Source organism: Mytilus trossulus, chromosome 2 (assembly GCF_036588685.1).
Source record: "Mytilus trossulus isolate FHL-02 chromosome 2, PNRI_Mtr1.1.1.hap1, whole genome shotgun sequence".
Lineage (NCBI taxonomy): Eukaryota > Metazoa > Mollusca > Bivalvia > Mytilida > Mytilidae > Mytilus > Mytilus trossulus.
The window spans coordinates 32,556,484-32,566,650 of NC_086374.1; the positions used below are offsets into that span (position 1 = coordinate 32,556,484).

General features: G+C 32.7%; 1 long non-coding RNA gene across 1 annotated transcript; it reads right to left on the reverse strand.

The window, feature by feature from the left end:
* Positions 1-535: 535 nt before the first annotated feature.
* LOC134705053 (uncharacterized) lies at positions 536-6,342 on the reverse strand. The gene is made up of 3 exons (XR_010105466.1): positions 6,113-6,342; positions 2,978-3,066; positions 536-955 (listed from the first exon to the last, which is right to left on the reverse strand). It is a non-coding gene; the product is annotated as an uncharacterized LOC134705053 (long non-coding RNA).
* Between the last annotated feature and the right edge of the window lie 3,825 nt (positions 6,343-10,167).

The following is a 10,167-nucleotide window of genomic DNA, read 5'->3' on the forward strand; positions in this document are numbered from 1 at the left end:
TTTCTGTATATAATCATTTATAAAATAAATTTATTATGAAGAGCCTTGATATCTATTATCAGTTCGAGAAAATCATAGAAAAAATTTATTCTACATACAATGTATAATGTCATTTATGATTATAATAATATATAAAATAAATTTATTTTGAAAGTTAAGTAATCTGTATGGTAAGGTTGAGACACAGAATAAATTTATTCTATGTTCAATGTGATTTTTGTCTTGTATAATAATATATAAAATAAATTTATTCTGAAAGTACAGTTATCATATTAAGGAGGCGACACAGAATAAATTTATTCTACATTCAATGTGGATTAAGAGTATTATGATATATAAAATAAATTTATTGATAGTACAGTAATTATGATAACTTAAAGGTTGAGACACAGAATAAATTTATTCTGGTTATAAAAATATGTTAAATTCGTTTAGCAAAAAATACACTGATCTGTATGATTACATTAGGCTACATAATTTTAAACCAGCAGTGTTTTTGATAATATTAGATATGTTCACATAATAAAATTACCTTGACAATACATTTAGGTATTAAAAAATGTGTTCCTATATAATTTTCCATCTTTCATGTCTATTTAATGACATATAACATTCATAAAAATGTATTTTATTCGAAGTTGCGATCTGGCTGTTTTTAAACCCAACTTAAGACAATACTTATATCTGCTATCAACAATGCAAAAGGACACTCCCTTTAAATATGAAAATATCAAATTCTTCAGCTGATTTTGTTATATGGGACTGAATAGAAATACTGTGCAGCACTTTTAAAAAACAAAACATCAACATATAAATGTAAAATAAACAGATAAGAAATAGTAAAAGTTCAACAGGTTTTTCGAAAATTGAAAATAAATCTGTCTTTTAAAACATGTCTCCCTGTAGATGTACGTGCTTTAAATTGATCTTTTTCTTGCTTCTGGATAGGCCTGATCTGAAAGAAGTAACGACAAATTCAAAACAATTTCAAACATTTTTAGTTATCATACCAAAATTTATTATATTTGATGAAGAAACTGTCTGTCTTTCTTTTAATTATGATGTCTATTTTGTTTATATAGTATTATTCACTCTCTTAATTGTCATTAATAACAGTCTTGCTCCGTGTTGAAGTCCGTACTTTGACCTATGATGATTTACTTTTATAAATTGTGACTTGGATGGAGAGTTGTCTCATTGGCACCCATACCACATCTTCTTATCTATACTATTGAACGAGAAGACATCATTTTGGGTGTCGCTTCTCTTGTTTCCACAATAAATTAATCATCATGCCTCTGTGTCCTTTGGGTACAGTGCATAATCGCATTTGTCATCTATTCATATGATTATTCAGATTGAGTTATTTTGGGTGAAAAACGAGAAAAAAGACGTCCGGATATGTTTCCGTCATTGGGCGAAATTTTAAGTCAGATTAGACTTCCGGTTTGGTTTTTCTGTATACTTAGCCTGGGGTCCTGGCTAATCTTGTTACGACGTGCAGCTAGATTGGGCCGGATCCCAGGCTACTGTATATATATACTATGAACATACATTGATACTACGAATACAGTGTATTTTCTGTCTTATATCCGTCATTGGACGAAATTTAAGTCAGATTAGACCTCCGGTTTGCGTTTTTCTTTTTACTTTGAAACAAATACATATACTACAAAAAAAGTGTATTTTCTGTCTGATATCATTTTTAAGTTTACTATCCACGGCAGTCACAGGGTTTATTTGATAAAGAGTGTCTGAATAATATATCAATGACCGCTGTGGATGAATTATTAGACTGTGAATCGACTGTAAAAAGAAAATACACTTTCGGGACGTCTGGAACGGGTGTTTTTAAGATCGAAATTTCAGGATTGACCATTTCGGGATCCGGGATTTCGAGATATTTAATTTGTATAATAAATTCAGAACCTCGGGATTTCATGTTTTTAAGCCTGGGATATTGGGATCACGGACCCTCCGCAGTGGCGGATCCAGAAATTTTCATACGCAGGGACCCGTTGACTGCTTAAGAGGGACCCGCTCCGGTCATGCTTCAGTGATTCCCTATATAAGCAACACATTATTTTCCAGAAAAGGGACCCCCTAAATCCGCCTCTGCCCCGACCCCCTTTAATGAATGTTATAATATACAGATAAGCGCTAAAATTATTCATGTGTCATTAAAATTAATAGATTTTTTTGTGGAAAAAGGAGGAGCCGGGCTAGAAAATCAATTATCCTGTCCCAAATCACCTATGACTTTTGATACCTTTTCTGAAACTCTCAAGTCACTAAATGTTTTACAAAAAAAGAAGATGTGGTATGAATGCCAATGAGACAGCTCTCCACAAGAGACCAAAATGACACCGAAATTAACATTTAAAGGTCACCCTACGGCCTTCAACAATAAGCAAAAGCCGATACTGTATAGTCTGATATAAAAGGCCCCGTAATGACAATGTAAAACAATTCAAATGAGAAAACTAACAGCCTTATTTATGTACAAAAAATGAACGAAAAACAAATATCACTGAACCACTGAATTACAGGCTCCTGACTGGAATGTTCATAATGCATGTACACTAAATGTATTTTCATAATGAAATTAATCGAAAACCAAAAATGGGAATTTTGGAAATAAAGGAGGAGGGTTAAAAAAAAACATTTTCCTGTCCCCAAGTACCTATGACTTTTGATACTTTTCCTGAAATTCTCAAGTCATTAAATCTTTTACATAATTCTTCCTACAACACTTTACATCCTTTCAAATACGCTCTGAATGCCCGCGATTTCGCGGGTGTGTTCTAGTATATATATATTGCCTCTGGATACAGCAAGATAAAGATGGCTATGCTATGAACTTGAACAGCAATTGTTGAATTTTGATACAATAAAGGGATTAACGTACAGTAACTCATTAAACTTTTACAATTTAAAAGTCAACACTCTATCAAATTAAAAACTCATTATTACATACCTAATCTCCATCTTCAGAAACACTGTATAAGTCAGGACTGAATAACAATCTAATCTTTTTTGCTGGTGTTTCATAACATTTTTCTCACTCTACAAGAAATATTTGAAGTTAAAATGCAGGAACACTTACTCTGTTATTGTTTTTCTTCAGGCATATTTCTTTATTTTTTATCAGGATTGGCACGAATCGTTCCCAACTTCCTGAATATGCATGTAATATTTGCCATTGGACATTCAGCCAGTCATGATCAATCAATCAATCAATCAATCAATCAATCAATAGAGTCTTAAAACAGATGAATGGGTCATGCCTAGGAGACAGCGAACTGAAGACACAAATTACAATTAAAAACAGGTTTCATTAAGTTTTAAACAAAACACAGGACTGGTGTTGGCAATACTTTTACCTACCCCATTCAACATACCAGAAAACAAGTAAGACATGTTTCAAAAAGAACAGCTGCTTCCTCAGGCAAAAGTATGAGTAATGTACCCAACACATTCCCCCCTTCAACAAAATATCCATTTTCCTCTCAAAATGTTAAAGATGCGCCTTCGGCACTCATACAAAAATATATTGAAATTTAGGTACATGTACTTTTGTCAACACTTCATTTTATTACCAAAATATGAGTGCAAATGTCTCGCCTTTTTTTTACTTATCATTCAAATCATGTTGAAAGTCTTTGGTATGGAGGTTTTACTACAAATATCACGTATACTTAACATTAGCAATGCACAACTACAATGTATGATAGTTGTCATGTATACTATTAAACGAGAAGACCTCATTTTGTGTGTCGCTTCTCTTCCTTCCACCACGATAAATTATTCATCATGCCTCGACCAAAAACCTTAACCTGCAGCGGGACAGACGGAAGGACGAACAAACGAACGAACGCACAGATTCGCAGACTAAAAAACACAATGCCAAAAGATGGGGCATAACATTTATTGTTGAAATTGAAAGTAGTGAGTTGGCAAAAAAGAAAGTAGGGTAGGGATAAGAGGGAATCAGGACTTTTTCGGGACTTCGGGATTTGGGAATTGACCCTTGCGGGATCCGGGAAGATATTTTTCGATTTCGGGATATGAATTTCTTTAAATTCTGCATCTCGGGATTTCATGTTTTTAAGCCCGGGATTTCGGGATCAGGACCAATTCCGACCACCCCTCAAATTAGCCTTAGTCGGTCAGTCAATTTATACAAGATTCATATCCTACCATTGACATGTTAATAATGCCCTCAAAAGAAAAAGCACTGATGAATTGTCCTAGAAGCATATTTTATTAGACTAATACGGTCTATATATAAGCAGTTACATTTATTTCATGTTTGGCAATGTTTGGAGCGGTGCAAATTTTACCAAAAGATGCATTGTAGCAAAGGAGAAAAATAATTGTGGTCTGAGACCAGAGACACAAAAAACATTGAATTTAACAGAAAGGAAACAAATATCAGACTTTGAAAAAAGGGAGAGGGCTTTTGATACCTTTTATGAAATTCTCCATACATAATATCTTTTTAATACAAAAAGTCATCCCAGTTCACAAAGGAGAGGGACGAAAGATACCAAAGTGACAGTCAAACTCATACATCTAAAACAAACTGACAACGCCATGGCTAAAAATGAAAAAGACAAACAGAAAAACAATAGTACACATGACACAACATAGAAAACTAAAGAATAAACAACACGAACCCCAAGCTGTATATGACCGCGATTTTGTGGGTGTGTTCTGGTGTTGCTAATAGTACCTGAGAATCAGATCTTAATACAACATCTTATCATCAAACACTTAGGTTAAGGTCATGTTAACCCCGACAGATAGACATGATACCACATTTGTCATGGTTGTTCCATACACTACATATTATTGACCTATTGCTTATAATGCCCGAAAAATTGACCCAACCACACAACTAAAAATTGTCCAATGAACCATAAAAATGAGGTCGAAGTCAATTGAGACCTGTCAGACGGACATATCCAGCTGACAATGATTCCATACATGATACACATTATATAATGACCCTACTGCTTAAGGCATTTGAGAAATAGACCAAACCAAAACACCATACTGTACATCGGCCAATGAACTATGAAATTGAGGCCAAGGTCAGACGGAACCTATCGGGTGGATATGTACACCTTACAATCATTTCAATAATCAATACAGCAAATATAGATGACTGACTAGCCATAGTATCTAGATACAGCCTTGCTTAAGTTACTTTAACTTTGATAAATGATCCATGGAATAAGGTCGAGGTCAGGTTACCCCTACATGTACCTAGCTGACGAACATGTAAATGTTGCTAGGAACCCATATACCAAACATAGTTATCATATTACTCATTATAAGTGAGTTTTTTATTTAACAAAACAAAATGTATCAAGCAGTTACTGAACCATGAAAATGAGGTTGCCGGGACAATGATATATGACAGACGCAAATTTCGTAACATATCGTATGAAACCTTTAGATTGTCTAACCTATGAAATATAATGCTTCAAATAAAAGTGTACACCATCGTCGCCGGCGCCGCTGGGTTGCAATACTACTGTCTCGCATACAGGCGTCGGAAAAAGAAAAAAAAACATCACTGCACAACAGACATCAACGTTTCATATAAACCTCTGAAGAAAGAGATACCTTTCTGAGAAAATTTATTTTTCCAAATAGGACCCATTAATTTGTTTTCATGTTTGACTTTATTTCTTCCAGAGTTTAATCGTTAATACACATGATATATATCATGTGTATGCTACACTTTTACCATTATATAATATTTATGAAAAATTCACTGTTGTCTAAGTGCGTACATTCCCCTCGAGATACAATTTATATTATTTACCATTTAACATTCCTTGCAGTCAGAATTAATACATTTTTTAAAAAAATATTCGAAAATGCCTGCCCATAACAAGTATAAAATTGATGACCATTCAGGCATTCATTTGAGAAGAAAGCTTCGACTGAGGTGTGTCTTTTCAAAGAGGTCCTTTTAGTTCGAAAAGGACATCGGTGGTCTACTAAAATTGTGCATAGTTAAGAAAATTTGTCAACAGAAGGCATGAAAGGCTTATAATATCTATGTTAATATTTATAAATACATAAAATAGATACTTACAGACTTTTGTTGTCTATCCTGATATGTTCCTGGTGCCGTTTCAACCACGACAAATACAATACACAAATGGATATTGAATCGTCGCTCCTAATCTTTGAATATCTTTCCTCCATGTACTAACTCGAATAAATCAGCGCCCCTATTCACTACTTTTTTTTTTCGAGAAAATGGTTAATGGAGTGATCGAAGTGATCATAATATAACGACTGGATTATTCGGGTTATCCATGTACTGACAAATATATTAAGATACACGCTGTGGATTTATTATGTAATTTCCGTCGTTTGTTTGTCATTATCTATCGTGCGAAATTTTACATTCGAATGTTTATAATTTATTAGGGTTTATATGATCACGATGGCCACAGTATGTGGTCATTAAAATATGATATGGGTAATTAGCATATGATTACAAATCTTGTTCGAAGAAACTTTAGAATCGTAAGATTTTATATTACAATTTTCTTTTTCGTTTAGTTAGGTTAGAATATCTCATAATAACCTCCTTGTTAAAATTAAAAATCATTTACGTTATTAAAAAAAATCGAAGTTTGGAATATACCAATATTTTTATTTTTGTAAAGGAACATTTTTTCAATAGAAAAACAAAAGAATATTGGGTAACAATCCGTGACAGAAAATGAATATAACCACATTAAAAAAAACACATTAAAAAATCAAGCAAAGGAACAACGCTGTAATTGCTGTAAGTCACATTAAACCTTCAACGTGGAACGAAAAGTATCTCACAACACTGCACGTGTAAGACGACCACTAGCAACAACCAGAGCGAAATAGTTTGCCAAAAAAAAATGAATAGACTTCGTAAGATGTTACACCAACCATTTTGGGCGCGTTCAAAAAGGAAAGAAGTACGTATTTAAAAAATTTAGTAGTTCTCACGTATTTAAATCAAACTATATTATAAGCAGAATAATTTTTGGTAAGTTATATAGATACATGTATCAAATGAAAGGGTAAGGACTGCTGAACCTTGCAGAACACACACACTTGACAGATGAATACAAATGAATCAAATAGTTATAAATTAGTTCTATAAAATTGAGGGCGTACATTGCCTGTTACTCAGATATGAAGTACCTAGTTTGGTGTATCCAAAGTTATGATATAACTAGTTCAGTCTGATGTGTAAATAATGGTATACTTATCCCCCATATATTTTTTTTTTTGCATGCTGTTTTTTGTGTTGACGTCCGGAATACTACACTGTTGACTTAGCTTCTTGTTCCAGCTTTCCGTAAAAAAAACAATGGTTTTTCCATGATATTACATGTAACATTGCTCTTATCAAACAAATAATGAAGGTTAAGAAAACATTCGTTTATAAGTAATGAAAGCATTTGAATACTGGTACGATTGAAGTTAGAATAATGCGTCTTGGCACGTCTTCTTACAAAGTTATGTGTATCTGCTGAAAATGCGTCAAAACATCTGACTCAATTTGTCTAGTACAAAACGTGTTAATAACATAAAGCATGTTGTCATTCTGGTTGTGTGTATGTAATAGTTACCACTGGACATCATACATCGTTATTATCGTCATCCTCATCATTCTTTATATAAATAATGACGCGAGTATCTTATGGTAAAAAGGGACATAAAAAAGTGGTTGAAACTTTGCTCCATCATGGATATCAATCTAAATAAATATAATTCTCTAATTTCGTCTTCCTCTTATAAAATGTAATTAGCACTATCATATTTCTGGAATGATTTATCCGGGTTATTGTTTCACATGTAAATTATAAAATAATAAATGGCGAATTAAGTAAAAAATGTATATGAACTGTGAAAGTACCAAAGCACTTACTTCAAAGTTGCATAAACCCGCGGGGATTTCAAGAGAGCTTTTTACACAAGACAAAGTCAATGAAGACATTCCATAACGAACCTATATCTACTGGATTTATTGTTATTTTGTTCAAGTCCTGAATATGCACGTAATTTTAGCCACAACATGTTCAGCAAACTTAAAAATCGTCTTTTTTTTTTTATCTGAAAACTGTCATAGGGTGAAACTTGCACATTTATTTCTTATCTAAGATCGGTATTTAATTGCCTAAATTAATTTGCTTTGGCCTAGCGTGTTAAGTATTTGTAGATTTATTGTTTTCGTGAACTTTAGCAGACTGTCTGATTGACCGTTAACTTTAATGTATGATGCAGCTGTGTTTGAACTGTAATCATTTCTAATTAGAAGCCGTACAATTTATGTTCCTGTTTGTTTATATTCTGTTCCAATACTTCCGATACTATTCTTTCTATTTTTTGTTCATTATTCTCTATTCTGTCAATCCCCATCCACAGCCTCAGGTATAGACGAATATCATATATGTGGCCTGGTCTAGTAATGTCAGCAGTGTGATCTGCACATATATCATTTTGTAGAAAAAGATGAACGGGTGGCGTTATACATTGTTTTGATGTAAGATATGATACATCTTTTCTATAAAATCGATTGATTGACAGATTGGTGGTTGCAGAACGTGCAGTTTCAAATAGTTCATGCATGCATGCACGGAACGAAAAGCTATTTTAAAACAATACATACCATGGGGAATACCTGTAATAAAGGGTAGACCAGGATGAAGTTCGGTAAACTTTTTATACGGGTTTTACATTTTTTCTATTTTGGCGGATGAAGACAATTCTATTCCCAAGTCACCCTTAAGTGTCCATAAAATCAGCAGCACCCATACATATATATATATATATATACCTACTTTCCAATCTTTTAAAACAAATAAAAGAAAGGATAAGACAAACTAATACACATTATCAAACGCCTATTTTATCGGTAATAATACTTGAGCAGTCCTTGATCCATGCACAAGAAAGTGAAAATTTCATATCTTCTCTCAATTATAAAATGGTTAAGTAGTGCTATAAATCTGTCATTTCATACTGATAAGCCGACCGATAATATTACTTAACTAACAGATGTTTTAAACACAAAATTTAAAACTTTTAAAATTTTAGGAAAATGCCCAGGCACATTTGGGCTTGACCCTCCCCCTTTTTTCTAAATTTAAAAAAAAAAAAAAAAAATGGAAATATTCTTTGATGTATCCTGCCTTTCTAGATTTATTTGAAAACTAATTATTTTTATATATGATGTTTAAACTATTTTAATCTTGCAATTTATTAAAAAAAAAAAAATTGTAAAAAAATCAAAATCACATTATATAATGAAAAAAAATGATACTTTTCTTGATTGGTATTGTGTATTTCATTGTTCAGTGTTATCCCTTCTTTCAAAAATTGTCACCTATAGATTGAGAGAGAAACCATGTGGTGTCTGTGAACTAACATAATATAATTGATGTGACAGTTTAATTTGAAAATATGGTGTTTTCTAAGTGGTGCAGGAGATAAGTTCACTTTTTATTCAACATCATTTTGATGCAAATTCTTGGGCTTAGTTCATAGACTGTGAGGGTCTTGTTGGAGTTGACAGAATATCAAATCACGCGACTGGGAAACGCAGAATAAAGGACAAAACATATAGCATATACGAAAAAATATATAAAGAATAGAAAATAAAAGGATAATCAAATAGAGAATAATGAGCAAAATTATAAAGAATAGAAAAAATATTTTAAAAATTAAAAGAATACAAAATCGATGGACCATCCATCCAGACCATTATAAAAAAAAATTGTAGTTGTCCATTTTTGTTTAACATATTATTTTATTTGAAAGATATAAAATGACCATACATTAATAACCTCTATGAAATGACACAGATTCAAATAATTTACAACCTTCGATTTGTTTAATTTATGTTAGCAAACAAGTGCCGCATATCTATCAGAAGTTGTAAAATAATTATTACCAATTACAACAAACGCGGCTTAAAAGCCTTATCAATTTTATGTAATGCACGCGTACGTTGATTGTAGCCCCCCTAGTGTTACCACATGCCGAGAAGTCTTCAAATGGAAACACAAGATAATCAATGACAAGACGTAGGACTTTTAAACTGGACCCCTGTTGTGTTCACTTATCGCTACACTGACGGTGCGAAGCTATAGA